Source organism: Bombus pascuorum, chromosome 14, assembly GCF_905332965.1.
Source record: "Bombus pascuorum chromosome 14, iyBomPasc1.1, whole genome shotgun sequence".
NCBI classification, from domain to species: domain Eukaryota; kingdom Metazoa; phylum Arthropoda; class Insecta; order Hymenoptera; family Apidae; genus Bombus; species Bombus pascuorum.
Window position 1 is genome coordinate 10,981,186 of NC_083501.1, and position 17,194 is coordinate 10,998,379.

Here is a 17,194-nt window from a genome sequence, read left to right on the forward strand (position 1 = left end):
CGCATGTGCTCAACATATATAGGTTTCCCATACATTACCATTAAACTCAATTACTTAATAATACCTAATTAAGAATATTATTTTCTTCTCTTTAATGCGATTATAAGTAAAAAACATTTTTAAAAGCTTTGTTTAATCTATATATTCTTTCTATTCATTCTTTTTCGACAATAGATTCGTCTATAACAAATAGTTAGCACATGGATATTTACAGCCAAATAGGGAAGGAAAGAAAGAAGAAATAGGAATGTTCCTGGTATTCACTTTTATAAAGCGCACAAATGAGACCTGATGCAGATAGGAGGATCCACGAGCAGACTGTCCGCCTAGGCGGTCTGTAATTCTCTGTCAGCGCATTATAATAGGGACAAGTCGCTTGAAAAACTTGTGTGCAATCGGTTTCCATGCTGAGCTCGTGTATGTTGGCGTTTATGGCCTTTCACGAACTGTAACATAATGCACCTCATGGGGATCGAGTATCGTTACAAGTTCATCTATTATGGGAATCTCGATAATCGAACGTTTTCCCGGGATAAGTAGCGCCGAACGTTTCTTGTCAGCCATTGACTCGTGACTACTAACAATTAATAATGGCGAATCCTTTGGATCTACTCTAGAAGCATTTCGTGATTGTGGGAGTCAGTGTTCCTTGCGATCCTTTGGAATATCTGAAAATTTAAAAAATTATTATCGAATAAGAATTAGGATAGAATATTGTATGGATATTTATTTTTCATAGATTGTCTTTTTTGTTTCTTTATTTGTTTTTTCGACATACTACATGTTAATTTGTAAAAAATTATCTGTGATTCTTCTGTATTTATTTTTTATACAGAGGCTCACAAAAGTATTCGAATACTTGTAGATATCTTTTATGAATATATTATGTGTATGATACGAAACATTTTGAAATTTCACTAACTTCGAAATGACATGCAACTACCATGATTTTATTGGCAAAAATTTCAAGGATTCTGAAAATCTACATACACGGCAAATCACATGAGAAGAGTTGAAGCTGAAATATTTTAGATACTATTAATTATATTGAAAAATGTTTCGAATAAAAGTTAAATGACTTCAAGGGAGGTATATTTTGACGTTACTAGATTCTCTGTGAGTGTGCGTGTAAAGATCATGTGAAGGCCAATTTTGTTTTTTTCAATGGAATCATATATTTTTTAAATACATTACTCGATGCAGCTCAAAATTATCTGTACAAAATGATTAACATATTTGTCGAGTAGATATGCCAGAAAATTATTAGTTTAGTAAATATTTTAACTTTTATTTTGTAAAACTTATCCTCAAATAGATCATCTTCATCAAGAGATTCGCCGTCAGATTTATCAATAGATAGACAACCCTCAATATTCCGCAGGACCATCATTAACCTTTATTATATGCTTAAGGTGACCATTTATGCTGTATAAGTTTTCACTAAATATACGTTTACAATAAACATCTCGTAATTTCCATATACAGTTTCAGTTCAGTTTCATATTTTATAAATATAATCATAACAGTCGTGTCTTATTACAGTATTAATGATATTTCGAAATGCTCTATATAACATACAATATATGTGTACAGATACAATTTTTCTATGGTAAATGTCTAAATACTTTCATGCGTCAGTTTAAATCATGTATTTTTATAACATTGATTTGATTGGGGTATTTATCGATTCAATTCACTCAACTATATATAATAAGCCTCCTATATAGTGTAATTACATTCTGTTAATAATAGTTCGTATAATAGCTTTCTATTTGCAATATATTTCATTATTTCATCGATATATTTTAAAATTTTTGGAAGGTGTAATATTTGGTTTGAATTTAATTTCATAATAGAGGAAATAAAATTAATATAGGATGCATGATCTATTCTGATTCTGCAAATAATTAGGACCGGGACCTGCGTTGAAGAGAAGCTTAAGGATTTATTTTCATAAAGATATTTTTCACATTTAGCAAGTATATATTTCCATTCCTTGCTTCTTAGCTTATACTTAGGGACATATTAGAAAGGAGAACTGTTATCCCTGATAAGAATATTAAGTGTATTATTGGATAAGTTTTATTTTTAGTCCAATTCAATTTTGTCACTATCACTTTCCTTAAATGCTGAACGTAAACTGGAAACAAGAAGAATGAAAGAAAGGATAATCTTTGCTGTTTCTTTCATGTTGCTTTTCTAATCCAATTTTTAAGATTCGAGTTATTTCGAGCTTTTAAAGTAATTAGACAATTTAAATTGTTATAACAAAACACATAGGATTTGGAATTTCCATAACATATAGAAATTGAAATATTAAGATCTACATGCGAAATTTCGAAATACTATTTTATTTCATATAATATCATTTTTTAAATATCCTTTGACCGTTTAACAATCAATTCTAATTTTTATAATCTATAATTATAGATTTTTTCTAGGTTCATCGAAGATATTACTTTTTTCAATTTAGCCACGCTTATCTACTTATACCTTTCATCGAAACGCTTCTTTGCATTTTATTTCCTTTCCTTTTAGCTTCTTTATATTATTACCGTATCTAAATCCCCGTAATTCCCCTTCTTTCTTGTTCTTCTTCTACCCTTATATCTTTTGAAAGTATAGTCACTCTTTTTCTGTTAAACGTTACTTTTTTTCCTTCGTTTCCATGAAATTTTTGCCTTTCATTCTAGATTCTTCTTTCTTTCAGATTATAGAATAGACTATTTGTTTCATTTTTTATTACCATATTAGTATTATTCCTACTTTCTCCTTTTTCTCATATTATTTTGTTCGTTTATTCTTTTCAAAGCTATTCTCGAATATTATAAAATTTATTTTTCTTATCCTTTACAGTGATTATTTCATTTATTTTGTATAGATTTCTTTTCTACTGCAATTTTGTTTAATTCTTTTCATGTATTTTACACTTTCTTGATGAGCTTCTGTTATTTATTTTTTATTACCGTTATAACTCTGTTTCATGTATTTTTCGTAAAACTATGTATGTATATTCCTCCAAGCTTTTATTGGCTTCCTATATGTTTCTTCCTATTTGCCGTTTTAATCTCATCGTCATAGGTTTCTCCACAGACGAGTTTCTAACTTAGCTATTCTCTCTTTTGTTTCCAGAATTTTCTTCATATTTCTTACAGTGCATCGTCTTTCTGATACGTCTTCGTATTCATTCAATGCATAAAAAGTTATTTATGCTAGTAATAAATTATACTAAAAAAAAAAAAAAACAGTGCAGTACATTCAGTACGCATTTACAACGTTTCGAATATACCAGGTTGTGCATTAATTACCAATAGAGTATGGATATTTATGCATGTTAAATATGTAAGAAGCATATGACATGTATACATCTAACCTATGCAAAATATATCAAAAGTATATTTGATATAAATTTAAAAAATCGAATATTTTCTATAATACATTGCTTATCGAAGAATAGTTTCGTAGCCATTCTAATATATTATAATTTGCTTCGCAATAAATTTTAAGTGTTTTTTAAATTTACAGTTGTTTATTGTTGATATTTACGTGTAAAATATAATACTTGTTTGCCTTTTGAAATTTCCAAAAAAATGATAAAAATTTTTAAAAGTATTGACATTTTTATTAATATTCAAGGAAACTTTTCGTATATTTGCTTGTCAGTAACATAAATCACAATACTGTAAATGATACGATAAGCTTAATAAAACTGAACTACATCAGCTAGTAAACCTAACAATTGACAATCAGTAATTAATAATCAATGATTAATGATTAATAATCAGTGATTAGTTAACATTGATTACATATTATTGTTTTTTAATTCTTTATATAATTATAATAAATTATATCATTTTGATAGGATACGCGAGTTATTTGAACTTTTCGCGGCTTCACCTACCCCATGTTACGATAATGTTTCAATTCTATTTACACATACCGAAGTTGCATCTATCTTATACATAAGTTTTAAGTGTGACATTGATCTATCGGACAGTTTCTCGGAAAAATTAATTTAAAGAAAGCTTTCTCGTTGCTTGCCATAAAGTGAATAACTTTGAGCACCGTAATTAAATTTTTCGTTAAAAAAGATAACGCCAATAGAAATTTTTAATGAAATGAAAAATATGTTGAGTGGTCGTACACCATCACATACTGCAATAAAGAAATAGATGGCAGAATTTAAACGTGATCGTACCAGTTTGGTAGTTGACCCGCGTAGTGCACGCCCGAAAACTCCATCAGCAAAAGGGATTGTGAAAAAAATACACAATATTGTTTTGTAAGATCGATGAACGGAAATTACCGAATTGCTAAGATTAAAAAACGAAAGTAATTTGAGTCTTGAAATAGTGTTTTTATTTTAAAGCCGTAAACTTTTCAAAGGACCCTAGTAAATATGTCATATAAGCAAGAAATATGTAAGATATTTCTGTATATATTTTTAACATAATTATATGAAATTTATGCTAAGTATTGAAATGGAATATTATAAATATTATAAATGGAAAGCAATAAAGAAAAAAAGTAATATATGTATATAACATATAATAATAATATATTATATATTATATTATATATAATTTATGCATTATACAAAAAGTACAGAATAAGAAACGTATAACAAATTTCTATGCAGGTTTCATTTCTCTACTCATTGTAGGAAATATGTATGCACTTTAAGGGAATATATCGTCATTGTTATTAATGTTATTTAAAATTGCATTAACTGCCAAGGTAATTAGCGACTACTCTATGTTAAACAACTCACCTGTATCTTGTGGCATTCGTGCACGAGGTTCTAGTATTCTAAGGCGCAGGGCCATCTGTTTCCGACACTAAGCAGCAGTATTCTAATGCCTGAATGCGTACACGCAAAGTAGCAATCATTTTCGGAAATATTTGGAGACATGTGGGACCTACAATATTAGATAGATTCCGAACTGCCAGAGACTGTGCTGAAATAAGCCCAATACAATTACGAATAAGAAATGCACAAATATCAGAATTCTTGAGTGAAACATTCAGTAATATTTCATAGCTTTAAACAATTAAATTACAGTAGTATCTCAATTATATGAAATCTCTAATATCCAAGCACGTCTCGTATGTATTAAACAGTCCAATGTAAATACACACCGCAATGTACTGTACAAATCAGCAAAGATTTAGCCTAACACATTAGCCAGTTACAACACAGCGTAATGTTGTCGCGACGAAAATGTGTGGTGCTAACTATGAGCACAGAATACAAATTAATGAAAGAAGTTAAGAATGCCGAAAGTGCAGCACCAACGTGATATAATGGTTTCCATATAATAAAACTTCTTTAATTGACTATGATGCTTATAATACTTATACTATAATACTTATGTGTGCTTCAAATAACAAATTGGAACATAAATAGAATAGTAATGACGACTATTTCAACATTTTAAAGCATTTAAGTCTTTAGAAGTAGGACTAAAATGGTAAAAAGCACGAAAAGAATACAACTTTACCGAATTAAATCTGCTAAAAGAATTATGTGATTTAAAAACTCAAAAATTTTCATCTACAAATTTTTATCAAAATCATATTTAATTTTGTTATTTGTGATTGTTATTATTAATGTCTATGTTTTTTTAAATACATAAACATATGTATAACTGTTCTATTATCGGAAAATTCCTTTGTCAGAACATCAATCACATTAATTAATTCCAGCATCCGAACTTCTACTGTATGTACATCTATTTAAATAAAGCACAATAGAAATATATATCAGCCACAGAATTTGTAAAAAAAGACGTATTTTAATATCGATAGTTTACCTTTCAAGGCGAAATATGATCGAAAATAATAAAGTGGTATTTCTGAATAATAAGTACCTATATCGCTATTATATCATTATTTTTCGATATCATGCCTAAATTAAAAGAAAGAAAAATGAACGCAATTAGTTAGTAATAGTGGCTCCATATGTTTTAAGGGTTTTGACATGGGCTAGTTTCACTGGATTAATCATATATTCGTCGAATATTCAATAGTACATAAATTAGCAGTTCATTCGTCGAATATTCAATAGTACATAAATATTGGGTTTACATTGACGAAGGTGGACACTACTTTGGTACAAAACAACGTACTTAAAAGTGTGTTATATAAGAAAATTTAATATTATTGGTAATTTTTGACTTGCAAAATTTCGCTCATAATATTAGTTCAACCGAGTGCAGGAGGATTTTGATCTATTCAATATAAAATTATTAAATTATAGGAATTATTTGTGTAATAGAAATCTATGACCTAAAACTTCCACCTTCTTAATGCAGCCTTTCGAGAACTAAACTATTCAATCCAATTTCTTACAAACTTCTCAATTTTATTATATAATAAGTAAACGTAATTACAAGTATTACACGCAATAGAGTATATGACAGTATATTAAATAAATAAAAGTCCAGTTCTCACAAAACAAATGACTTCTATAAGTTTATTTATGATAAGAAGATGGCATAAGCAACAAAGAAAGAAAGTCTGGAACAAAACAGTGTTTCTAATATCATTATTTCTCTGTGTTTTCCAAGTTATGGTATTGATAGATATTCCAAACATCTTAATTCATAAATATTATTAATACCGCCATATTATAGTTATTCTAAACAGTTACGCGTGAATTTATCTCTTCATTATGTCTAGATTTTATTTTATTAAGAAGCATTATCCTTTTTATACATTTCAATAATCATAATTTTATATTGAGAATAAGATTTAGAAGCATTAAATCAAACATCTGAATCAATTGAAGTTAATAATTGGTACAAAGATTACACACGCTGAAAGTTATCAAGTTATTACGTAAAACGATTCTGATAAGTGAACAATATTTCGTTTGTATGAGCAATTTTTACAAATTATCTTCCTCTCTTTCTTTTCTTCTCTCTCTCCATCCCTTGCCGCTATCACCATCCATCTCCCTCTTTCTACCACCCTATCCCCACTTCTTCGCCCCACTCCAACCCCAATCGCGGCACTGTTCGTCTCTCTCAGGCGCACTTCGGGCATCTCCGTTGCTCAACCACGCTCATTCAAGCCCGACGCGTTCCGAGTCGACTTGGCTCGATTCAGTCGCGGCCGACCCGCCACGCTGAGAGCTTTGTCTATTACGTGTGTGTTCGTGCTTCCGTTCGACGCGTCTTTCACTCGGTTACGTCTCCTTCGTGTTCAACCCCCTTTTAAAAACGATCCACAGAATTTTCCAATCTAAAACTACCCTCTGCACGAATCTAAACAAAAGAATTGCCCAAAAAGCGTAGAAAAGAATAATCGGTGTGTTAATTTATTTTACTCTCTCGAGTTTTCATCCTCTGATAAGAATCTGAAATAAAGTTTCAAATATAGTTGACATTCGCTGCATGCTGTCCACGAATCTCGTGCATCTTTAACCCGTGCAGAAAAAGGAAAACAGGTGTCTCGCTCGGGGAATAAAAAGGGTGAACATCTGTTGGGTGCGGTATAATAAAGGTTTACGAAGCTCTCTTCGAGGGGTGTTTAAACGAATGAGTGTAGTGAAATGAGACGTTCAGTGTCCACGGTGTTTGCGGTGTTCGACCGACATTGCGACAAGCAGGGATTCGTGAACGGTGGTATTTTGTGAACCAGCGACGCGTGTGAAGTGGTGTAGAAACAAAGTGAATTCTCCTTCATTCCGGTGTTTTCTGCTCTTCTTCTAAGGGAATCAGAAAGTAAGTGAATTCATTCTCGTGTTTATCTACAGAACAGTAGTGAGACTACAGTTTTGAAATGTTTTATATTATTACAAGACAGTCCTATCGGATTGGAAAGCTTTTGTACTTTTTATGGGGCGCCTCAGTAACATGAAGAAAATACATAAATACAAACATTCCCCAGGGGAAACGATAAATATTTTCATTCATCATTCAATCTAGAAATTTCGAAAGGAAAACTGTCAACGATAAAACTATCGTTAATTTTCAACGATTTATCATATAAATTTAATTCTAGAACACAAGTGTTTATAATTTTATTGATGAAGCTTTCTTCATGGACTACAAATAATATATTTGATTATCGATTATCGAATTATATATTAAGCTACTAACGAAATAAGAAATTTATAATATTACGTTATATGAATAAAAATTTAAAAAATGTGATAAGTTAATACTTAATAAATTTCACGATTAACGTTTACGAAATTTACGAAATAATGTTTGTGTCTAACATTCAAGCTAATGAATTTTTATTTCCATGTAAGTATTTAATAACTATACAAACGTGACTCCTTCTTTCCTGTACTTGAAGGATTTTGAAATTTCTAAATCATCTGATTCATGCAAAAGAAACTATTTCCGCAGATTTAGTGAAGAAGATTGAAATAGGAAACAGATAATATGTACATGCTTATTCAGCTTAATTGAACTACTTAGAGCAAAAATCAGATAAGTGATAAAATGTTTAGTGAAACGAATTGTGGATAGAGATAAACTTTAATTTCATATATAAACCATAAAATAACCATAAAAGACATAATCCTCTAGATATCTATGAATCTTGCGTAGACACTGATTTTATCTCGCTTTCTTTTGCAGAAAGATGTACCACTATCTCTTTTCTAAAGTGCCCCATAATTTCTAAGAAAAAATAAAAAACAACCAATTATCACACCGATAAAGTAAAGATTAGATTAAGTTAAGAATAAACTAAAAATCTGTGATTTTCTTATCTGATATGTAACTGAATTATCAAAAAATCCGTTGTTGGATGTTATATGGATGTTTGAGCTACGACTTTTAGGATTTAGATTTGTGTAGTGTGTATTATCAAGAGGTTGCTGAAGCGCCTGTTCAGAGTTGTGATTAGAATATCTGACTACATAAAGGGTAACTGCAGGTTTCTACGTGATATATTACGAATCTGCCATTGATTTATATAATTAGGGCAAATTTGTATGAGTTATTGTGTTTAAGATTCCAAAAATATTAAATAAGCATGTTGTGAATGATAATTAGAACACAGGAGATTTTAACTTTTGTGTTATTTATTGTGGATACGTACTTTATTAGTGCTTCGATGATTTATATTAATTGAGTAGGACTGTTACTGTAAAGTTTAAATAATATAAAATCCTTTTCCATTATTTTTATAGCATTTATATTCAAATCAGGATATTTTGAACTCGGAGCATTTTTACAGTTAATTTGCTTAAATAATTTAGAATGTTCAAAATCCTGTTCGTTATTCATTCTGTATAATAATATTATTAGAATTGTTAGAGTCAAAATAAACATTTTAATCATATGAAACTTTGTGGTTTATTGTCCATGTGTGCAATTCGAAAAATACCATTGATATTGAAAATTGTGCTTGAGATATTTATAGTACAGATGTTTTCGTTTCTATTATACTATTTAGAGTTTAAATATGTGTAGTTTCGTCGTGCTAAATTTCTCCTCATTCGGTCGCTGTGTTCAAAGTTGTGACGAGGTCATTCAAATTCGTAGAGCTTGCGTTATTTACTTTGAACTTGTTTCTAAAATCTACTACCTTCAAGGCTTTCAGTGTTTCATCCAAATTTATCTAAGCTTGAAATATACTTAAAATCATTCGGTTTTACATGTATTTTGTATTTCAAAATTTGTATATAATATATTACAAGTATGTATTTTTTGTTTTATAGTTGTTTGACTGAAATTTATGATTCAATGGTATTTTTTTTTTAGTAATTTTTATAAATTTTTTATCCGATTATATTAGATATATTTGAATTTTGTTATTATCATTTGAAGAAGGAAACGTATTACATAATATTGCTGTTTGGAAACATTTATATTTTCTAATGTAATAGACGTATGACATTTATCAAGTCTGGATATGAGTGAATAAGTAGATAGTAGTTATTTGTTCAAGAATAAATTAACACTGTATCTGAATAAAAAAAATGTTTGAAATATGGTGTGAATAGTTTTGTAGTACATACATACAGGTAATTTGATATATCTAAAATATTTTATCATATTTAGCAAAATTACGTATTTAAGAATTAAATTTCTATAATTTATTTTCCTTACCGACATTTCAAATATTTCCTTCTAGAAGTTATACACAGTTAAATATTCATATATTTTACAACATATACATTTCAACAAGTATTACTACTGCATTTATTCCTAACTATAATTATTCTAATATCAGTATCTCAGTTAATGAAATTTGAAGTTTGATGATTAATTTTGTACATCCATCCATCTTATAGATTAATTAAAACGAAGAAAAATCTTATATCATGAAACATATTGTTTAGTGATATTTTTAGAGGATATCATTTTTAGAGGAAAAATTATATCATGTATAAATGCTAAAAAATATATCAATTTAGCTATATTTATTCCTTCGTACAATATAAGTATCTTAAAAAGCTAGAACATATTATGGCAGCACTTTTACTTTTTTTGCACCTTATTCCACTAAAAAAATCGTTTTATTTTAACATATACTTTGTTTGTCATCTTAGTTCCTAATTAACAGCATTATAATCTTCATCACAACTGCCAACATTAATAGAAATAAATATCATCAACCGAAATTTTGACATAAATTACGAATGTCAATATTATTAATTGAAACTACCAAGTATTGATATTCATAGAGTTTGTACCAACAACTAATTTCAACACTAAAATTATGAATATTCGGCATGAAGAACGGACAAGATCGTTTTGACGATTTAATTATCGCGTTAAGGAGCGGAGGAGCGCAGGTTGGTTGATCGATCGACACCGATTAGGGGAATTGGGCTGTTTTAGGGAAGCTTTCCGTGAGAAATGTGATCGAGTTCTGACCAGTAATTCAGTCGCTGATGTGGAATTCAGCTGGTTTTAGGAATAGGTTCACAGCGAAGACAAGTTTCGGTGGTAAAGCGATGAATCTGAACCATTCATTCGGTTTTCCAATGGTCGAACGCTTTTTGGTCAACGGTTTGCTTACTGGCAGAGATGCTTTCACGTCGAGGGCAAAATTTCGAGGGTACTTCGACGAATCGCTTAGTCAATGTGGAAGGTTTAATTTATTTCTCTCCATTGAGGGAGAATCGAATGAATGGGAACGTAGAATCTACAGAAGATTGAATATTTAAACACGTCTTGCTATTGTAAATATAGATGTACTAAAAATAATGCAAAGTAAAGATATGCAATGATATACGAAAATATTCTGCCTAAGGGAAATCACACGTCTTTTTCTATAAATATGAAACAAACGAAATAAAAAAGTAAAGGGAGAAGAGTTAGAAAATGAAAGAAGTGTCAAAGAAAATATATAAATATTTGATAAATTTTATTACATTTGACAAAGATATGCTCATCCAATGGCTTTTATGCATCACTATCGATTTGTTAAATATACAGATATATAGATAATGTTCTATCAGGGATGAAGAAACATTTGTCAGTAAACAAAAATGATTCTGAATAGAAAATATTATGTAAACATATAATATTTAAAGTTAGTAAATTAAGAAATATCACTTTCAAAGGTGTACAAAGTAAAGTTGCTAATTTTCGTTGATATCGATTTGTTTCGTTGACATAATAAATTCCTATTATGGAACTATTAATTATATAAATATGATATGTATTTATTCCGTTGAATAGGATTTAAAATTTTTAAATGTAGAAGTTTGAATATTAAATAATTTGTGTATACGAATTGTGAACAAAAGAATGAAATTTTGGAGGAATTATTATATATAAATATAATTTGTACCAAGCACGAAAAGCTATTTGTATAAACTTGCTGAAGGATATGAAATGAAAAACATAAGCTGAATTCAATTTCTAGAAAAAATGGAAAATCTGCAATCAAAAGATCGATGAAATTAAGATCCATAGATCGTATTTTATTTAATAATCGAATTACTGACTGCACTTTGTAAAAAAGACATAAAATTGAATATTTCGTCAATGAAAAATTGTCAATCAAGATTTCTGTAAAGAATCGAGTTTCATTCATTTTGTTGATTCAAAATTCTCTTAATTAAAAAATGAAGCGAATTTGATTTCGAAGGCAGCTGAATAATTTCACTGGAATCACGGAATTTTAGTACTAGTTGCAATGACTTTAAGTAGATTGATTCAAGTTGTTAATGCAGTTAGAAGGAATACGCACGTTCCAAGTGGAAGAACTATACGAGAATGAAACACGATCAATAGTTCAATTTCAACGAGGTCAAATTGAATGAAGCTCGATTTATTAGTAGAAGCAATCGATTTTGCTCTATTTCTTGGAGAAAAAGGATTCGCAACGTCGACAGATTTCGAAACGCAATTAATTCTCGATTATCTCCCAAGATTTACCGAGTCCTGTCATTGTGTGTTCGAAGCGTTTCTGATGACACTGAACGATATCTGCATTTTTATTCAAGAAATTTACAAAGTGATGTCTATTAAGATTTCTATTATGTCGTAAAAATATTTATAAGGAAAGAAAAACGTTTTATTACCATATAGTTGAAATATTATTATAAATTCTTATAATGTAGATTTATTCAATTACACTTACTTATTGTAATATTTACATAGTTATTCTGGTGACATTTTTAAATTTTTATTTCGTTGCAACTGTATTTTTTAGTTGATTTTAACGTTGCCACAACATCAAAGATTTAGATTCGTTTGTATCTAAATCGGTAATTAAAAATTTTGTAATTTACAACCTTCGGTACAGTTCTGATGCGAATAGAGATCGTGTGCAATTTATTAAGTTTTTAATCTGAATTCAGTCTGAATTCGCTCTCAATTTAATAGGCTATTCGTATTGTTCGACAGATTTACTATTCCTCTCACAGCGTCGCATCGCGTCGTAGTTTTTGCGTTCGTTGCATATGAAATTTTCAATTTCAAAAATATTTATATATTTAAATAAATCATTCAGAATGAAGTGATTATAAAGTGTTGTTAAATAATATTTGTATTACATATCAAGTTGAAGTTTGAAGTTAGTCGAGTACAATATGGTCGGAATTTTGTCAATTGCTTTATTATGAAAATATATTAGGAATTGTGTATTAGAGCAAATTATAGATCAACGTCACATTCGACATGTTTATAGAACTCCAAAAGCTACATGAAGAGAAGAGATAACCTGTTGTTAGTGTGGCAGATTCAGATTGGGAAATATCTATATTGACAATAGACCAAGGAAAGATTTTAATTGTAATAACTATAACTTTGTTTTATAGTGACCAGAATTGTTGTGTGATGGGATTCAATTTGCTGATCCATATTTTAATTAATACAGTTTGCAAGAAGCAATATATATTAAGTTTAATTCAAAATTTGGCCATCTCATTTGCAAATAATATTAATAATTAATAAATAAGCAAGAAAAAATTAATAGTTGACATTAGTAAATATAAATAAATACGTGTTTATCAAATATATTTATTCTTGTCATATTAAGATAGAGAAATTGAGTGTATATTTGAACAGAGTAGCTGAATTTTTTGTGATCTACAGTACATATATTATAAAATATTCGACTGGATATGTAAGCATCCAATTCGCCCAATGAAAACAAAATACGTTACAGTTGTACAATAGTTAACCGCGAATAAATATAACCTTTACAGAATGAAATTAACGTGTATATTTATTATTGTACGAATTTATCGACTAATAATAAAATACATGAAAAAAATGAAAATGAATAAACACAGCTTTCGACAGATGCCAGAAATCTATAATTTATTGACGAACAAATTCATTGGTGGATTATAAAATACGCCAAAAAAATTCATATAAATAAACGTAATTTTTAGAGAATACGAGAAACCTATGATTTATTAACAAATAAATTGATCGACAGAAAATGAAATACGAATTAAATTAATACTAAAGCTCAGTTAATATAATATGTTGTAAGTACCGTATTTTATATATTGTTTCATTCCTTTGTTTTTCAATATTTCTGCATAATAAAAATCAGTTTGATATTCTATATCTTATCAGAATCGTGTTTTACCGTTATTAAACGAAACAAATTCTACCCCATCCTAAATAAGTCGCATGAAATTTGTTCAACCGGAATCGCGTGAAGCTTTATTCGAAATAATCCAGTGATATTTGCTTTTTAGAGGAAATTCCCGTTCCTCATACGCGCGCATATTTTTCAGCCTGGAAACATGGATTCATTCCTCGCGGTGCTTCTGAAATTATGGGGTGACGAGAATTCGAACAATAAAATTGCTATGGAACATTGAAACCGTATATGCCGTTTATATTTACATTTTGTAGACGTCGCAATTCCATGGAGAAGGATTCCGTTTGTTTCTATTATTCGCTGGATCTTCCGTCATCGAAACAGTGAATTCGAAAAGTTTATTATGTATTTGATATACAAATGCTTTGGTTTATCGTTTAAATAAACATTGAAGCTACAGAAATTTTCATCTATAATATGTCGTAAACGCCTTATTGATTATATTAAGACATTTTGAAATATTTGAGTGTTCTAGGAATGGTTTTGAACTAATATTGTTGGTGGAAAAGTACAATATTATTAATATTATTAATACATTATTTTCCCAGTTCAATCCAATATTATATAATATTGATACCTCATATTTGTCAAGATTTATAGTAGTAGAAATGTGAAGAAATAATTAGCAAAGGGTATTTAAATCGTTTAATCGAGAAACAATTACTTGTAAAAGATTTTTGATTTCTTTATTATACTGTGTATTGTTCTGTGTGGATTTCGTTAAAAATCGTTTTCGTAATAGAAAAAGCTTATAGTAATGTTGTAGAATAAATAAAAATGTGAGATTCAAAATGGTAGATATTTTACAATAAATTGCTGGAACATTAATTCTCACATTGCAAGAAGATATCTACTTTCCACTTACATAAAACTTTGAATAGGACAAATGTTCTTTTATTAAGGTAATCTTTTCAATCAGTACAACGGTTAGTCGTATAAATTGAGTTGTACAAATCGTTGAAATACTACCGGTTCAATTAACGAGTTTGCTCAGTGCCCGATTAAGGATGTTCAGCTGTAATTTTTTATTCCATTAAAAAATTAAATTATATTGTTGTGACTTGATGGTGGAGGTATTTAAGTTTTTATGATTTTAAAACGACTGCTTCCATTACCGATAAAAATACTGAGGTATTTTAGTAATTTATTTTATCGTTGAGCTTCTGATAATTTCAAATATAAAATTATTTTATAATATTTGTTTTATAAAATATCAATTGCGCATTTGGGATTGAACAAGTTTAACCCCCGAAAGGACGAAAATAATATTTTGATTGTATATAATGGTAGTACATGATAATACAGAGATAAATAAGAAATAGAACTAATAGAGTAGCAAAATATAAATATATGACAAAAAAATTATTAAATTATTATAATTTTAATTTTATTATGAGTCAACAAGTAAACAATGAAAATATTGTTTGTATAGAATTTTTCAAAGTTGTTTAATATTTAAGTATTTACATAATGGATATTTAATGTTAAATTCTAATTACAGATCAAAATCCGATAATTTTATAGCCTTTATAATTGTAATGACGCATGATCTCATAATTTCATAATCTTGTGCTTAAATCCCATAGCCTCGCGGTTTCATGATTTCATAATTTTTATAGCCTCATAGCCTTAAGGTTTCATAATTTCATACCTTCACGACCCCATTGTTTTATAGTTTTCAGTTTCATGGTTCCATAATTGCTTCGTTTTAGAATCTCATAATCTCGTAATTTCATTGTTCCATTGTATAATTTCATACATAAGTCTACAATATTACGCTCAACATCGTCTCATAATTTTATAGTTCCTTATTTTTTTATAGTTTTATAATTCCAAAGTTCCACAGTCTTACAGTGTTGTAATTCAAAAGGCCCATAGTCTCGTAATCCTATAAACCAGCAGTTTTCAAGCTGTGATATGCATATGAGTAATAGTTGAGTGATATGTGGATAATAAAATGTATTAAATATACGCCATAAAAATGTTATCTAAAAGTTTATGAATGTTCATTGTACGGTTGTTTCAGTATTAAATAACTATGTTAGAGTTCAGTTCAAGTATTCAATTATTTTATTAGAAACGAAATAAAAATATATGACATGAGTAACATAAATATATACATACAAGATATATCTTCCTTAGTGACACTGAAATTTGTTATGGTTTTGGTTTTAGTGATATGCATTTATGAGATGGTTGGAAACCCCTGTTATAATCTCATGCTCTCAGAATATGCCTTATTGTAGTCTCCCTGGTTTGATGATTCTGTAATCTCATGGTACCATAATCCCTTTTCCCATTCATATTCCGTACGTCAGCAGGTGGCGTCGCACTATCTCACGAGTCACATCGTCGACCGATGCCATCCTAATAGCGAAAAATGATGACATTGGTTCGGTGTCGTGTCGGCAAACAATTTTGTTTACCGAGTGGACTCAAGAAAATTCTGTTTAGCAAATAAGATCGTATCACACGATGCGATACTGTTTCGCGTGACAACTGAAACAAGCGTTCCCGGGCTTTTGTCCGAGCGCACCTGTTCTATATTTCTTTTGCGGCCCGTAATGCGGCAGTCGACGTGCTCTGTTGCAAATCATCGTTAACCTTTCAGCCGTGACCACCTCTAAATCGAAATTATTTTCCATGTGTGACACGATATTTGCGCATCAATCGATTAAGTACATTAGAGCTGTTAAATTTCTCGTCATATTTGATGATCCGCGCAAACAATGCATTTTTTACAATGATCTAATCTCTTCTGAATTTATTACGTAACACGTGTGAATACAGTGATCGGCATTAATATTCGGACACTCTTTGAAACAATATGTTTTCTAACATTGGACCAAACGATCTGAGTATTTTTGACGAATTGAAATTAGACAAATTAGTTTATTGGATGACACGTAACAGAGTGTTGAAAATATTGCAACTGATTGAAATCGCGAGGGACAATGTGAAAGTCTCTTTTTACTACGTTTTTATCTGAGTCTGCAATGAAAATTTAGGCAATGCTTCTAAAATTAATTGGTAATATTAAGTGACAAAAATTACTAGTGAAGACTAATAAATAGGATACTAACAATAAGTTCTATTATAGTTGAAAATTGTCCATGATAATTACTGCAATAAATAGCTTTGATGTGACTCTAAT

General features: G+C 29.4%; 1 protein-coding gene across 1 annotated transcript in view; it reads left to right on the plus strand.

Moving 5' to 3' along the window:
- Positions 1-7,102: 7,102 nt before the first annotated feature.
- Positions 7,103-17,194, plus strand: part of LOC132914033 (octopamine receptor beta-2R-like) — a 176,829-nt gene continuing 166,737 nt past the window's right edge. The window contains exon 1 of the mRNA XM_060972801.1: positions 7,103-7,727. The gene's annotated coding sequence lies outside the window, so the exon portion shown is untranslated. The remainder of the gene's footprint in view (positions 7,728-17,194) is intronic.